Here is a 17,610-nt window from a genome sequence, read left to right as displayed (position 1 = left end):
ACCATCATATTATGACAAAATTTAGCATATTTTTGCTGAGTTTTTTTACATATATAAACAGTATTTTATAAAGTTTTTTTTTTAAAAAATAAGTACATGCCCTAAGACTTAAGGCAAAAAATTAATATATGAATAAATTGTCTTAAAAATAATAAGCTTTACTACTTTATGCAATAGTATTAATAAGGCAGTATTCTAGAATTTAATATATTCTTTTATCTTGGTTGGGTCACAGTGAGTCTAGCTGAATTTGCTCCTTTAATGTTGCATTTTCTCTGTAATAATATTTAGCACATTTTATTGTACTTGCTTGTTTATATTGATTCCCTTCCTCCAGACTGCAAATTATTCAAGAACAAGCTATGTGTTTGTCTTTTCAGCTCTAGAACCTGTGCCAGTGTCTGGAACAGAGTAGGCATCCAGAAATGAATATTGATCCCCCAGGCAGATCATACGTTTAGAAAGGTAGCTCACAGTCAACTAGATTTTACCAAAAAGCCAATTAGATGATATATATTTACAGGGAGCTTTCTATATATTCCCTGGTGGTTCAGACGGTAAAGCATCTGCCTACAATGCAGGAGATCCATGTTCAATCCCTGGGTCAGGAAGATCTCCTGGAGAAGGAAATGGCAACCCACTCCAGTACTCTTGCCTGGAAAATCCCATGGATGGAGGAGCCTGGTAGGCTACAGTCCATGGGGTCGCAAAGAGTTGGACACGACTGAGCTACTTCACTTTCTTTCTATATATTAATATATATGGAAACCTGAAATAATCACTGTTAATGGGCTGAATTGTATACTCCCAAAATTCATACACTGAAGTCTTTTTTTTTTTTTTAATTGAAGTATAGTTGATTTATAATATTGTGTTAGTTTCTGGTATACAGCAAAGTGATTTCATTATATACATACATATATTCTTTTTCATATTATATTCCATTATGGTTTATTATAAGATACTGAATATGGTTCCCTGTGCTATACAGTAAGACCTTGTTGTTTATCTATTTTATGCATAGTAGTTTATATCTGCTAATCCCAAATTCCTAATTTATCCCTCCCCTACTCCCTTTCCCCTTTGGTAACCATAAGTTTGTTTTCCATGTCTGTGAGTCTGTTTCTGTTTCATAAATAAGTCCATTTGTGTCATCATATATTGAAGTCTTAATCCCTGGTATCTCAGACTATACACTGTATTTGAAGATAAGGTCTTCAAAGAGATAGGTAAGATGAAATGAAGTCATTAGGGTGGGTCCTAGTGCAATATGATCCATGCTCCTATAAGAAGAGATTATTAGGACAGAGAGACACACAAAGGGAAAGCCATGTGAAGACACAGAGAGAAGATGGCTATACTCCAGCTAAGCAGAGAGGCCTGAGAAGAAACCAACCCTATGGTTGCTTTGATCTCAGATATCTAGCCTCCAGAATTGTGAGAAATAAATTTCCTTTTAAACCACCAGTTAGTGGCACTTTGTTAAAGCAGCCCTAGAAAAGACTAAAATAGCTGGCAAACTAACATAGTAACTAAAAGATTGGTTTGGTAAGTATGGAATTTTAAAAAAGAAAGAAATCTCATGGTCCTGTGAGAATATTTATATACACTACATTAGAATTTCTTTTCCTCTACAGAAAATACACAATAGTAACCCAGTGTTTTTCTCTTGTATCTTTCCTTTACACAAATTTGCACACACACTGACATGCCTTATGCTTTCTCTAATAAGGTTTCATGGTTCTTTTTTTCTTTTTTTAAACAACGTAATCCCTCAGTTCCTGGATGGAATCACAGTAGAAGTAACAGTTAATTTCCCGTCACACGTCTTATATTCTCTAAAGCAGCTTCTAACTTCTGGGTAACTAGGGGATATCATCTGCTTCTCCTGCCTTACTAACTTACTAGCACCGTACATGAACCAGGAAATGTATCTTAGAAAACTATGAATGATAAATGGAATTAGTGGATCCACAAAGAGAAAAGTTAGTTTTCTTATGAAATCTTATTTTTCTTCAGGTTTAATTTCAGAAATAGAATTAACTTAATTTTATCACAGGAAAGGGCCATGTATAGTAGTCTTTTCAAAGAAGACAACTGTTTTATGATGTGATTTGTTTTCCAGAAAAATTACAAAGAATGAATAGTTACAGCTTTCCTCAAAGCAAAGTAATGTTACAATCTTCTGAAGTTAGTGTATTTCCAGCAAGATATACTCAACTCTGGAAACTCATGTAGGTAGCTGCTTTGACAAAATAACAAAACCCATTAGCTAATTTCTCAGTCGAATAATATTTCTAGCCATAGCAGAATATTGATAGTCCATCAAATTTAGTTTGAGAGTACATCCCTGGGATTCTATAAGGACACAAATTAATTCTCAAGAGTAATCTATTTCACAAGGAACTTCAAATTATGTATTTTCTAACATATAGTTATTTTTTTTATGGAGACACAGATAGAAATATTTTCTAATGAAACAGTACACAGTGGCTAGACTTCAGATTTCCTCTTTTCAGGATAAGAATTAGGGGAAACATGGAAATTTTTATCCCTGGAATTATTGATCAAATGAAAAATTAAGCATTAAGTGACTTCAGGTAAGATGAATTCACTAGGAAGAGCTGAGTATAAAGTGCCAGAGAACTAGCTGAAATGTGAAAACAAAATCAGGAGAATTCATGAGTGTGTTATTTTTATTGGCTGGTGTTATTGTGTTAAGGACCACATTCAATCAACCAAATCAACTGTTGATTCTGTTTCCATCAAGATGTCTATATGTGCTTCCTGATTGACTTAGGACCAGCTCAGAGGAAAACTGCTCTACTCTTAGTCTTGTATGGCTCATTTTTCCTTTCTAATGATGGAAAACAGATGGAGTCATTATACTTTTGCAAAATTTCCCTATTCCCCTTTTTCCCACTAGGCCTTCCTGCTAAAACTGGCAAGAAGAGAGAAGCAAATTGAAGATAGCCGTACTTAGATTTAATCAACCCCAAAGCCTTTTATTTCCATTCCACTTTAGCTGAATGTTCCCAGGGTCACAGCCTAGTTTGTACAGAATTTAACACTCAAACCATTTACTTCAGAATCACTTATAAAGAACTTGTTTAAAATGTAGATTCCTCATGGACCCCACCCCAATGATTCTGATTCAGTAGGTCTAAGGTGGAACCCATAACATTCAATTTGATAAAGCCCTCTGTGATTTTTTTTAAGAATACTTAAATATATGTATATATGTGTATATATTTGGCTGTGCAGGGTCTCAGTTGTGGCACTCAGGATCTTCAGTTTTTGTTGCAACATGAGAACTCTTAACTGGGGCATATGGGATCCAGTTCCCCAACCAGGGATTGAACCTGGGCCCCTTGCAGTAGAAGCATGGAGTCTTAGCCACTGGACTACCAAGGAAGTCCCCACTCTGTGATTCCTATGCAAGTGAATTGCTGACCACACTTTGAGGAACACAGCTATGAACAGCTGTGTATCAAAGTGTGGGATTGTTGAGAGAACTCTCATTTGAAGTCCTCTGTTTTCCTTGTAAAATAGGTGAGTTTGTCTTCTTTCTTGACTGTCATCCCATTAGTTCAGTTCAGTTCAGTCCCTCAGTCATGTCCGACTCTTTGCGACCCCATGGACTGCAGCATGCCAGGCTTGCTTCCCTGTCAATCACCAACTCCCAGAGCTTATTCAAACTCATGTCCATCAAGTCAATGATGCCATCCAACCATCTCATCCTCTGTCATCCCCTTTTCCTCCTGCCTTCAATCTTTCCCAGCATTAAGGGCTTTTCCAATGAGTCAGTTCTTCCCATCAGGTGGCCAAAGTACTGGAGCTTCAGCTTCAGCATCAGTCCTTCCAATGAATATTCAGGACTGATTTCCTTTAGGATGAACTGGTTGGATCTCCTTGCAGTCTAAGGGACTCTCAAGAGTCTTCTCCAGCTCATCCCATTGGCACACTCCTATACATCCATCAGTATCAAAACCAAAGTAAAACTCTTTGTAAATTCTCCCTACCCAGTTGATCAATCTTGAGTCACTAGGGTACCCCATGCATGTCTTGATTGTGGTACTTATAATACATGGTAACAACTGCTTCTGTCTCCTTAAATCTTGGTGTTTCTTGGGTTCTGTTGTTTTTCTTCCTCTTTCCTTACTCTTTACACCTTCCCTGGGCAGCACTTACATCCACATTCATGGATGCAGCTGCTGCTGCTAAGTTGCTTCAGTCGTGTCCGACTCTGTGCGACCCCATAGACGGCAGCCCACCAGGCTCCCCCATCCCTCGGATTCTCCAGGCAAGAACACTTGAGTGGGTTGCCATTTCCTTCTCCAATGCATTAAAGTGAAAAGTGAAAGGGAAGTCCCTCAGTCATGTCCGACTTTTAGTGACCCCATGGACTACAGCCTACCAGGCTCCTCCATCCATGGGATTTTCCAGGCAAGAGTACTGGAGTGGGGTGCCATTGCCTTCTCTGATGGATGCAGCTATAACCCATTAATTGGATGATTTTCAAATCAGTAACTCTAGCTTACATATCTCTGAATCTCCAGATCCAAACTTCCATTGGTCTACTGGGCATCTTTACGTGACTGTTTATAGATATCCCATATCTCAGTGTCAAAAACTGAATTTATTTTCTTTGTGTCCCCAGTGTCTTTCCCAAACCTGCTCCTCCTCTTCTGTTCTTCTGAAAGGCACCAACATGTACTCAGTTTTTGAAAGCAGAAATTAAGCAATCATTCTCATTCCTTCCTCCCTCCTCCCTTCATTCAATATTGTTAGACCTTCTTCTGAGATATTTCTCAAATTTCTATTCTCCGTTCCCCCACTGCTACTACATTGGATAAAATCCAGTTTATTATAGTATTTGGTAGTTTGGGTAGAGCCAAGAGTAAATAAAGGTATTGGAAAAAAGTAAATAAGTATACATTGATTCTTCAGAAAAAAAGTCTTCCATGTTTATTCCATTCCTAAAGATGTTGAAAAGATAATTAGAAAGAGGGAAGTATAGAGTAATATGTTAGCCAAATCCTTGTCTTTCAAAGCACAGAGAAAATAAATGATGTTCAAGATTAATAAGCTAGGGCTTCCCCAGTGGCTCACCAGTAAAGAATCCACCTGTAGTGCAGGAGACACGAATTCCATCCCTGGGTCAGGAAGATCCTCTGGAGGAGGGCATGGCAGCCCACTTCAGTATTCTTGCCTGGAGAATTCCATGGAGTTCTGGTGGGCTACAGTCCATGGGGTCACACAACCAAAGTGACTGAGCATTCACACATGCAAGATCACTAAATTAAAAAATGGCAGAGAAATATATTTAAAATATCACAAGGATAAAATGAGCCAAACCCAGAATGTGGGAAATTCCTTGGCACAAGGGACCTGGATTATTTTTTAAAATGAGTATTAATAATTAATATTAATATTAATAATCCAATAGTCCCTTGGACAGCAAGGAGATCAAACCAGTCAATCCTAAAGGAAATCAACCCTGAATACTCATTGGGAGGACTGATGCTGAAGCTGAATCTCCAGTGTTTTGGCCACTTGATTCGAACAGCCGACTCATTGGAAAAGACCCTGATGCTGGGAAAGACTGAAAACAGAAGGAGAAGAGAGCAACAGAGGATGAGATGGTTGGATGGCATCACTGATTAAATGGGCATGAACTTGAGCAAAGTCTGAGAGATGGTGAGGGACAGAGATCCCTGGCATGCCGCAGTCCATGGGATCTCAAGTAGTCAGACATGACTTAGTGACTGAACAACAACATGGGAAAATCTATAACAGATCTATTATAGATTTTAGAGATTTAAGAAACATGTCAGATTAGTGCAATATGCTGATTTTGTTTAGATATTAATTTAAATAGAAGGTATTTGGGGGACAGTTGGGGAGATTTGAACTGAATGTTATTAAGTGATTATGATAAAGTTATTAGAATTATGTTTGTAAAAATTCTCCTCAACCTTGTGAAAATACATACCAAAGTATTTATGAGTAAAAAGATATTATGTCAAAGATTTGCTTTAAAATACCCCTGGTCAAACCATATACAAAAATTAACTCTAAATGGATCATAGAGTTAAATATGAAAACCTAAAACTATGAAAATGCTAGAAGAAAACATAGGAAATATATTTTAAATCTTGACTTTGCCAAAGATTTCTTAGCTATAATACTCAAACACAGTACATAAAACAACAAACTGATAATTGGACTTCATCAACATTAAAAACTTATGCTATCTATATGATACTGTTAGGAGGCTAAAAGGACAAACCAAGGGCTAGGAGAAAATCTTTGCAAAACATATATTTGATAAATGTTGTTAAAGAGTCTGCCTGCAATGTGGGAGACCGAGGTTCAGTCCCTGCTGGAGAAGGAAATGGAAACCCACTTGAGTATACTTGCCTGGAAAATTCCATGGACAGAAGAGCCTGGTGGGCTACAGTCCATGAGGTCATAAAGAGTGGGACATGACTGAGTGACTAACACTTTCACTTTTATATAGAGAGTATATAAAGCACTCCTAAATTTCAATAATAAGTAAACAAACTGATAATAAAATGAGTATGAGAAAAGAGCATAGCAGGTCTTGTTGCTTACATGTCACACATCTCCAAGAGAACTTAGAGTCATTACTGAGTTTTGGACACCCTCTGAATGTTTTTTTATATTAACGATTGAGAATTTTATTGTGTATACCTGGAACAATGGATCATGTTATACTATCTTGTCCAGATTGTTTTGCACTAACATCAAGTTGATCATGCACATGTGACTTCATTGTTGGGGTCCTGAGTTCTGGTTGCTATAGCTGGTTGCATAGCAGTATATGTCCACATGGCCAGCTCTCCATAAAAGCCTTGGACTTTGAGTCTTTAATGGGCTTCCCTGCACAGAGAGTTTTCACAGATGTCCCTGTAGTTCACAGCCAGAGAAAAAGTATGTCCCATGGGACTCCAGATGGAAAAGAACTTAGAAAGCCTATACCTAGTCACTCTGGACTCCACCCAGTAGATATTCTTATTCCTGTTGCTCATGCTCTATAAACTCTTTCTGTGACAGATGTTAGCCATGTGTAAAACCTACTGCTGAGTCCTGTGAGTTCTAGTAAATTAGCAAATGTGAGGGTGCTCTCAAGACATTTGAGATGATAGGAAAATAATTTGAATAGAAACTTCACCAAAGAAATATAAGAGTGGCTAGTAAGTACATTCAGAGCTGCATAATGATATTAGTGATCTGGGAAATGCAAAATAAACCACAATGAGATATTGTTTTGTACCTTTTGGAATGGTTGAAACTAAAAAGATTGATCATACATAACAAGTACGGGGGAAATTGAAACTCTCATACACTGAATGTGTAAATATGAAATGGTACAGCCGTTTTGGGAAAACAGTTGGGCAGTTTCTTGAAGTTCTACACATGCCTACCACACAATTCAACCATCCCACTCATATATATATATATATATATATATATATATATATATATTTACCCAAGGGAAAAGAAAGCATGTGTTCATACAAAGACTTATACATGAATGTTCATTACAGCTTTATTTGTAATATGTCAAAACTGGAAACAATCCAAATGTCCTTCAAGAAGTGAATGGATGAACTAATAGTTGTATATTAATCTGTTCAATAGATAGCTATTCAAAGCAACCAAAATAAAAGAACTATGGATCCACACAATATGGATAAATCTCAAAATAATTATACTTCATGGAAGAAGTCAGATAAAAAGAGTATATACCATATGATTCCATTTATTTAGAACTCTAGAAAATGTCAACTATAGTGTCAAAAACTGATACTGGTTTCCAGTTTGGGGAAGGGGTATGGGAAGAGGCATGTTTCCCAGGTGGCTCAGCGGTAAAGAATCTGTTGCCAATACAAGAGATACTGGAGACAGGGGTTCTTCCCTGGGTCGGGAAGATCCCCTGGAGGGAGAAATGATAACCTACTCCACAATTCTTGCCTGGACTATCCCATGGACAGAGAGGCCTGGCAGGCTATAGTCCACGGGGTTGCAAAGAGTTTGACGCAACTGAGACGCAGAGGATATGAGAAAACCTTTTTGGGTAAGGGATGTGTTCATTACATTGACTGTGGGATGATTTCATAGGTGTATGCATATTTTGAAACTTGGCAAATTGTACACTTTGAAATATGTGCAATTCATTGTATGCCAATTATGTAAAAATATAAAACTAATAAATGCCATTTAGGAAAATGGTGGCCCAGCACTACAAATTTTACCTTGTTGTCTTGTGTTCCCAGCAATCTAAATTGTTTCCTTTGCAAACAACAAAGCAAAGGCACAGTTTCCAGGCACTGACCAAGGAACAGAGAAGCTGTATATTGGAGCTGAAAGTTACACTTGACCCCTGCCCCACCGACTGGTTAGCTAAGGAGATAAAACCTGAAATTATAAGAAATTCTAGGGAACAAGCAGAAAGAAAAGTCCTGGATGAAGCAACTTTGGCAAAATGTTCATAATTTGTGTAGCTGAATAATGGGTATATTGGACTTTTTAAAACAAAATGTGTCATTAATTTTGAGTTAACAGAAGAACTGTTATGAGTTAATAGAACTAAAGCCCAAAACATTCAGAATTGGTTGCCTATTGGTAATGGAACCGTGGGGAAAGGGGTAGTCATTTTTTACTGATTAAATTTGTACGTAGTTTGTATATTGCTTTGTTAAAAATAAAAACAATTTTGCAAAAACTCAACATCAGACCTGTGTAAAAAAAGTTTTCTTCTTCCCTTATGTGAAGTCACTAAGTTGTTTAACTCAGTTAATGATTCATGCAGTAAATTTAGCCATTTTGATGATTACTTGATTTTTGAAAGCTGAAATTTTTTTTAAAGTTCTGATTTATTCTTATTTGTACAGTTTTGGTAGAAGAAAAGGATTATAAATTTGGAGGTTATAAATACTCAGATATTTGAATGCTGTTAGGTTTTATTTAAGAATATATAATTTTGGCAAGGCTTTATGAGATGAGAAGGATTATTGACATGCTGCGTTTATATATATATATGTAATTCTTGTACTTCCAGTTGAGAGGTATTTTAATTATATTCTATATCACTATTATCCTTCTTTGCATGATGGGAAGAAAATTTCAGGAACTTCATGTTTCCTCCTCTCATCACTTGACTTTGGGGGAATCTTTGACCACCATAAAGGAGAATTTTGAAAGATATATATTTTTTACATATTTTATAATATGTTTTAAAAATCTATACATTTGAGAAATTTGGGGTTATGAGAATTCAGAAAAAGGGTTCTGAATTCATAGTGAATTTAAAACAATTGCTCCTAATGGTACCCTAGTTGACTAAAGGAATTAGCTATTGATAAAGCTAAGAAATTAAGAACACAGGAAATGCCTTATTGGGTCAAATCAGTGACTCTCCAAGATATCAAAGGATATTTTGGTGGAATTACCTTGCACTTCATTACAAAGCAATAACCTCAAAATATTTTTTAAAACACCCTGAATATCCTAAAATGTCCTTTCATATATTATTAGGGATCTACAATCAGTGAACTTCCTAAATTTTCCTTTCACCTATTTATACTAGAGTCTGTGCAGCAGAGTTAAGGGTACAAACTGCAGTCAAACAACCCTAGGTTGGAATCTTAGATCTTGAACAAGTAATTTTCTCTGAGCCTCAGTCTCATCTTCTGTAAAATGGGGGTAACTGAAGCACCTACTTCACAAGTTTATTGTGAGTATGCAATGAGAAAATTCATGTAAATCATTGAGCTTAAGGCCTGACTATCAATACATATTAAGTCCTGTTACTTTGTATTTTCAGCCTACACATTTTCTTGGTGTTAGTAATCAGGTTCATTCTATTTATTAAAAGAGAAATCAAGACTTCCCTGGTGGTCCAGTGGTTAAGACTTTGTGCTGCGAATGCAGGGGGGTGCAGGTTTGATACCTGATCAGGGAACTAAGATCCCACATGCTGTGTGGTGCAACCAAAAGATTAAAAAAAGAGAGAGAAATTCATTTTTACAATAAAGGCTGGGCTTTGAAAAGGTGAAATAGCCAGTCATCTACATGGTTTGATTTTAAGAGTATCAGGAAGATTCCAACCTCTTCATTTCCCCTCCCTGCACATAAATACAGCATACTCTATCAAGAAAGCTCCATTTCCTTATTGACTGTGATGAAAATTCAGATGTCACCAGGATGTACATTCAAACCATAGATTGAAGACAGGTGAAATTTAAAAAATTAAAAAACAAAACAAAAACAGATATCCACAAAAGGAATGATTAAATGAAGAATCGACGGGTTTTGATTTCCTGGGGAGAGACAAGGACAGGCACTGAATTCAGGAGGAAATTGGGGCAAGAGGTGTTAGGAACTACTAGAGAAATGAAACTCTCCAGAACATTATGGTTAGGGAAACTATTTAGTGGAGTGCATTTTTTCCCAAGATAAGAATCACCTGGCTCATTTGTTAGACAAAGGGACTCACAGGCCCTTGCCCTGGAATGTGGTAAATATAGGGTGGGGTTAAGGAATCTGAAGGGTTAATGAACACTCAGGGGATTCTTAAGACCTGAAAAGTTTGAGAAAAGCTGGAGAGCTTAGGAGGCCAGGTTTTGAAATCAGAACACTTGGACTCAAATCCTAGCTCCTGTCCTTAAGGATGAATGATCATGAAGTTATAGGAGGCCAGGTTTTGAAATCAGAACACTTGGACTCAAATCCTAGCTCCTGTCCTTAAGGATGAATGATCATGAAGTTAGTTAACCACCTTCAACCTTAGTTTCCATCTCCATAAAATGTTTGGGGATTAAATTAATTAATTAAATAAATTAATGTGTACAAGACATTTATCTCACAGTAGACACTGAAAAAAATAATTGGCATTTTTATTTTCAAGTGTCTTTCATTTCAGTTCACTTATTCTTATATATGAATCCTTAGAGTCTCCTGGGCAAAGTACCAAAGTGGTCAATGATTTTCTAGAACTTTTTGTTTGCTTTCTAACATGTCCTTATCTTTGAAGCCAGAGTTGGAGAAATTAGCATTGTTATTGTGATCAGCTGTTCTGGGTCACCTTTTATATCTTTATGCCTTATCATGTAAATTAGGCATTCAGAATGTCAGAATTTCTATTCAAACCCTTTTCCATAGACACTGATGTCACCTGTCCCTGGCAAGTTGATTTGCCTCAGAGTTACAAGGTTTTCAGACTTTAGCCTTCTCTCTGAGTTCCACCTTGAAAAAACCCAGTAACACTCGACTTTGAGTTACAGTTTAAGCAAGGCTTTGAAAGCTCTTCAGACATTGACTTCCAGTTTAGAAGGAGCAGAGTGTCAGAGAAACAGAAATGAAAAGACAGAGGAAGACAATGCAGGGAAAACGTTAAACACATATCAACAGTAAAAAGGGCAAGACCATGAAAAAAGAGACAGAAAGAGACAGGCTGACAGTGCCAGATAGAGGAAGGGGAAGGGTGAGGAGACCCAGAGAGAAACAAAGATTGAGAAAGCAGCATAGACAGAGCTAGAGGTGGGGACAGAGACAGACAAGCACGGAGAGAAAGAGATCAAGACATGGTCTGGGAGGAAAGCTCTATTATTAATAAAAGTAGCTTTCTATGGAAATTTCCCTAGAAGTTGAAAAAGGAAAAATCCATTTAACACAATTTTAAAGTAATTACTATGGGAAAGGCACTACTTGGAAATTGTGGTGGATATACAAGCTTTTCAGTTACTGGGTTGGAGAAGGGTGTGTACCACAGAAGTGTTGCAGGAAGGCGGACCCCTTCCAGGGCCCGAAACTGAGCTCTTGTCTAACACTCAGAAATGAATTGTCCAAGGAGACACATGTGCTGACAAAGCAAGAGACTTTATTGGGGAAGGGCACCCGGGTGGAGAGCAGTAGGGTAAGGTAACCCAGGAGAACTGCTCTACAGCATGGCTCGCAGTCTCGGGTTTTATGGTGATGGGATTAGTTTCTGGGTGGTCTTTGGCCAATCATTCTAATTCAGAGTCTTTCCTGGTGGCGCAGGCATCGCTCAGCCAAGATGGATACTAGCAAGAGGGATTCTGGGAAGTGGACGGACATGCGATGTCTCTAGACCTTTCCCAAACTCTTTCAGTTGGTGGTGGCTTATTAGTTCCATATTCCTTATCAGGATCTCCTGTCATAAAACAACTCATGCAAATGGTTACTATGGTGCCTGGCCAGGGTGGGCAGTTTCAATCAGTGTGCTTCCCCTAACAGAAGGTGATAAGCAACATTAAGAAATAAATGTTTCTTAGTTCAGAGAAGGAAAGAATGGTTTCAATTAGGGGCTGGAGGAGGAAGCCTTGAAGCTGGACCCTGATGTCTGAATAAGGGTTTAACAGGTGGAGGGGAAATAAATTTTCAAACAATAAGAAGGGCATTGGTAAAAACTTTGAGCAAGGTAAGGAAGAGATGTGTTCAGAAAAAAAGGAATGGTATGATTTGTCTATAATTCAAGTTACAAGTAAAGGAGTACTGGGAGAAAACTAAAAAAGCATTTTTTATTGCAGGAAGAGGGGTTGAAGATAAGATTGAGGAGCAACTGAGGGTTTCTGGGACAGGGGAGTAACAAGTTTGTGAGTGGGAAGCATTAGAAGAACAGGAACTGGAAGCCAGGTAGTGAAGATAGGAAGGATACTGTTGCTATTGTGCGTTCCAAGGCATAAGTCCTATCAGCTATCTCCTGAACATCCCTTCCTCTCTCTTTTACAGTGTCCTAGTTATTACTGCTTGGATCAGTAATGGTCCAAAGTCTTGACTGAAGGAAGAAAATAAAGTCAAGGGAGAAACTGAAGACAACCTGTAAGTTTCTAATAGAATGATAATGTTATTACTGTTACTAAGTCCAAGCTCACTCTGCTCACCACATGACAGGCCAGTGAATCTGAGAGATGAAATGTTGAGGCAAGGAATACAACTTGATTCAGAAAGCCAGCTAACTGAGAAGGTGGCAGACTAATGTCTTAAAGAAACCATCTTGTTGGGGTCTGAATGCCAGGTTATTTTATAGAGCCAGAGAGAAAGAAGCAAAGAGAAACTAAAGTCAAAAGGCAGAATAGAGAGAGAGACAGTGAGGAAGTAAAATGAAAAGGGTCTTCAGTCTTGCAAAACATCTCTAGGAAGGGCCAGTGTTTGGAAGGAGTGTGTTAATCTCTTCTTTTTTGTAGCCATTCACAGGTGGGCAGGGTCATATTATCTCTCTGTGAGCTGAACAAAGGCACTTTAACAGGCAGAGGAGCAGGGTCCTTTGAGGCAGGCCATTATGTATGATTATAGTAAGAATAGTAACAAAAACCAAGTCAAAGAAACATTTCCATCAGGGAGTCAGAATTGGTTCTTCTCTGCAACATTACCAGAAATTGGTTTGGAGGAGATAGGTTTAGTTTTTGGTATGCAGTGTTAACAGATGAAAAATGTCACCTGCCAGATCAGTAAACAAAGGGTGTTGCCATCATCAAGACAGTAGTCACTGCAGCAACCCTGACTGTGCACCCAGAGGGGATTCAGGCTAGAGAAGAGCGGGATACTGGCCCTTGATAGTTAAGGTGCATATGAAAGGAATGATTTCAGTGAGCCCAGACTCTTGCATCTTCCCATACCTCGAAACCTGCTAAATTCATCAACAAGATGTCTGGTTTTCTTTAATTCACAGTAATATTTTGATGTCCTGACTACCTGGATTTTCTTGCCAAACTCCTATATGTCCTGACTCCTCCCTTACCTTGTTGGAGCAGGGCCTCAGAGCTATCTGAGAGTCTATCTTCTGGGCCTAAGTTCTCAGAAAATCTGCCCAATAACACATAATTCTCAACTTTTAGGTTGTGCATTTGACATTAGAGATGCTAGTGTGATTTTTATAAGATGTCCAGGAGGTGATGTGGACATTTGAAGAGTTTGCTGCTCTGAATCCTGGAAATAGAATATGATGTATTCCAGGAGGTGGAATGAAATAGTCTCTGTGGGAAGAGTTCTTATATGTTTCTTTTTAGCCCTGAGATTCTTTTCAGTTAGATTCTAGGACCCTGTGTTAAGGGTTCGTGACTCTCAGTAGTAGATTGAAATTAGTTTCACTCTTCTATATGATTGTCTTCTACCCCTAAGACACCCTTCCAGACCCAGAGGAAAAAGAGAGAGGGAATTAATAAACAGTTATATGCTATAGGAAGTAGGATGGAATGAAGTGTTCTCTTTTTCCAGATGAGCATGGCACCTGCCTGCCTAGGTGGGTTACTCCAGCTGATAAGCACAGAGTAACAGCAGATGGTATGAAAATACAGGTGACAAAATGAGCTGGCTTTGTGTTGATTCATGGTGTCCTATTTTGCTCCTCCAACTAGGGAGAAGATATTCTGCTGATTTTTACAGAACTGATAGGACTAGCTCAAATAGCTGAGGACAGAACCCTACTGTCTCTATGTGGGTACTTGCTTCTTCCTTAAGAATGCCTTAGACCTCAGCCCTCAATGATGTGGGGCGGGAGGGTGATTTGCTGTGAATAGAAAGGGGGTGAGGTCAGATGCAGAAACACATCGCTATCTCAGGACCTGTCATCATGTGCCTCTCCTTGTGATATATCTTAGGTCCCTCCTTTCTTTCATGGTATTACAAAAGTTTGCCTCCCTCCATCCCCAAAGCCCACAGTGCTGCAACCACATCCAGAGTAAAATATCCCTTAAGCACTTAAAAAAATGTGTAGCTTTGTCCTTAAAACATGTAGATTTCAATAATGAGGAATGGGTACCTGGGTTTTCTGTATATGCGTGTATGCTAAATCGCTTCAGTCGTGTCTGACTTGACAGCCCCATGGACTGTAGCCTGCCAGGCTCCTCTATCCATGGGATTTCCCAGACAAGAATACTGGAGTGAGTTGTTATGCCCTCCTCCAGGGGATCTTCCTTACCCAGGGATCAAACCCATATCTCTTGCACTGGCAGGCATGTTGTTTACCACTAGCGCCACCTGGAAGATCCCCTTGGTCTTCTGTAAGTAACCTCTTTCACTCTGCTAGCTGCTGCATACCTTGAAGCAATTGATCTAGTGCAGTGAATCTCACTGACAAAATACATCTGAATAACCTAGTTCAGTTCAGTTCAGCCGCTCAGTTGTGTCTGACTCTTTGCAACCCCATGGACTGCAGCACACCAGGCCTCCTTGTCCATCATGAACTCCTGGAGTTTACTCAAACTCATGTCCATTGAGTCAGTGATGCCATCCAACCATCTCATCCTCTGTCATCCCCTTCTCCCACCTTCAATCTTTCCCAGCCTCAGGGTCTTTTCTAAGGAGTCAGTTCTTTGCATCAGGTGGCCAAAGTATTGGAGTTTCAGCTTCAACATCAGTCCCTCCAATGAACTCTCAGGACTGATCTCCTTTAGGATGGACTGGTTGGATCTCCTTGCAGTCCAAGGGACTCTCAAGAGTCTTCTCCAACACCACAGTTCAATAGCATCAATTCTTTGGCACTCAGCTTTCTTTATAGTCCAACTCTCACATCCATACAGGACTACTGGAAAAACCATAGCTTTGACTAGATGGGCATTTGTTGGCAAAATAATGTCTCTGCTTTTTAATATGCTATCTAGGTTGGTCATTAACTTTTCTTCCAAGGAGTAACAGTCTTTTAATTTCATGGCTGCAGTCAGCATCTGCAGTGATTTTGGAGCCAAAAGAAAATAAAGTCAACCACTCTTTCCCCATCTATTTGCCATCAAGTGATGGGACCTGATGCCATGATCTTAGTTTTCTGAATGTTGAGCTTTAAGCCAATTTTTTCACTCTCCTCTTTCACTTTCATCAAGAGACTCTTTAGTTCTTCACTTTCTGCCATTAAGGGTGGTGTCATCTGCATATCTGAGGATATTTCTTCCGGCAATCTTGATTCCAGCTTATGCTTCATCCAGCCCAGCATTTCTCATGATGTACTCTGCATGGAAGTTAAATAAGCAGGGTGACAATAAACAGCCTTGACATACTCCTTTCCCTATTTGGAACCAGGGAATAACCTAGGGGAGCCCTTTAAACATACAGATGCCCAGGCCCATCTTGTGGTTATAATTCCTTTGGTTTGGGAGGTAGGACCCAGAGCTATGTATGCTTTACAAGCTTCCTGAGTGATTCTCATTTACATGAAATGTGTTATCAGAAAATTAAATTATTTCCATCTTGCCCTTTGACAACACTAGCTGGGGCCTACTGGCCTCATGTCCCATTCCCTAGTTGTATTAGCATCATCAATTTAGTGAGCATAAGTTTCACAAAGGGAAAGATATTAAAATGTGTATTCTCAACCCCCATCCTATAACTACTTAATCAGAATCTCTGAGAACAGGATGCTAGAATTGGCAGTTTTACAAACACCACAGTTACATATAGTGCACTAGTCTGCAAATCTAGTGCACTAGTCTGCAAATCACACTTTGAGAACTACTGATCTGAGCCTGGGAAGTTAAAGTTGGCAGGAGCAATGTGGTTTGGGGCACAGTGGAAAGAAGAGGTAGATCGCATCAGCTGTTGAGTCACTGCAGCTCAGTGGACCAAAACGGTCTTGGTTGGAGTCTCCACTTCAGTAATGTACTGAGCTGTGGTTACAGCCTAGGCAAATGAGGCCAGATGATAGCTAGAGAAGACTGCTAATTAATTAAGCTTGGCCTAAGGTCAGGCCACCAAGTGGCAGACGCAAGTTCTTTTTTAAGTAGGAGAATTTTAAGTTGGATGAGAAGGATAAGAGAGATCTGAAATATGAGAACTTTTCCTCTGACTTCTCAAACCCCTTTTCTTATTTCTCTCAGAGCTTAAGTAGTTTCCTCTGTAACAGTATCAGGATTGACTCACAAATTATTATTCATTGTTAAATTATGTTAGGAATGTGTTCAAAATGCAAGAACAGGGTGTACAGTGTAGACACTACTTGAAAAGGCACTTAGATATTTTTTCTTTAAGTGAGGGAGGAATATTTTTTCTGTGATATTTGAAAAGTGAAAGAAGTGTTTGCATTTGTCGTATGGTATATTCTATAAAACCATCTCCTGATTTCCTATTGAGTGTCCTTCTTCTGTGAAAGGCCATGTAAGGTAAGACTGGTTGCTTTTCTGTTAATGAAAGGGTGCAGAGGGTATAACTCTTACTACTGGTGGTTAAACTGAGTTTGAGATTTCACATATACTATGACTTTCTGCTGTGATTTAAGCCTTCTACTGCTACATATTACTCAGAGTATTGTCTCCTCTTCCAGCCAACTAGATGTTAAGCTTCCTGAGGGTAGGCATCTTGTCTCAGACTTCTTTATAATCCTCTATCCAGCCTAGGACCATGCTCATATATGGCTGAGTAGTATTCCAGTGTGTGTGTGTGTGTGTGTGTGTCTGTGTCTGTGTCTGTGTGTATCACATCTTCTTTATCCATTTATCTGTTGATGGATATTTAGGTTGTTGTTGACATTTGCAACAACATGGATGAACTTGGAGGGCATTATGCTAAGTGAAATTAGAAAAAGACAAATACTGTATGATATCACTTATATGTGGAATCTAAAAAATGCAACAA

The 17,610-nt window shown here is 38.7% G+C and overlaps 1 long non-coding RNA gene across 2 annotated transcripts in view; it reads left to right on the top strand.

Moving 5' to 3' along the window:
• The window catches only part of LOC109555462 (uncharacterized), a 49,545-nt gene that overhangs the window by 26,568 nt on the left and 5,367 nt on the right, over positions 1–17,610 (top strand). For both annotated transcript variants that reach the window (XR_011565231.1, XR_002180275.2), the window contains exon 4: positions 12,781–12,870. This is a non-coding gene — a long non-coding RNA (uncharacterized lncRNA). The remainder of the gene's footprint in view (positions 1–12,780; positions 12,871–17,610) is intronic.

The sequence above is a fragment of the Bos indicus genome, chromosome X (assembly GCF_029378745.1).
Source record: "Bos indicus isolate NIAB-ARS_2022 breed Sahiwal x Tharparkar chromosome X, NIAB-ARS_B.indTharparkar_mat_pri_1.0, whole genome shotgun sequence".
In the NCBI taxonomy this organism is placed as follows: domain Eukaryota; kingdom Metazoa; phylum Chordata; class Mammalia; order Artiodactyla; family Bovidae; genus Bos; species Bos indicus.
This window is presented reverse-complemented; position numbering and strand designations above follow the sequence as displayed.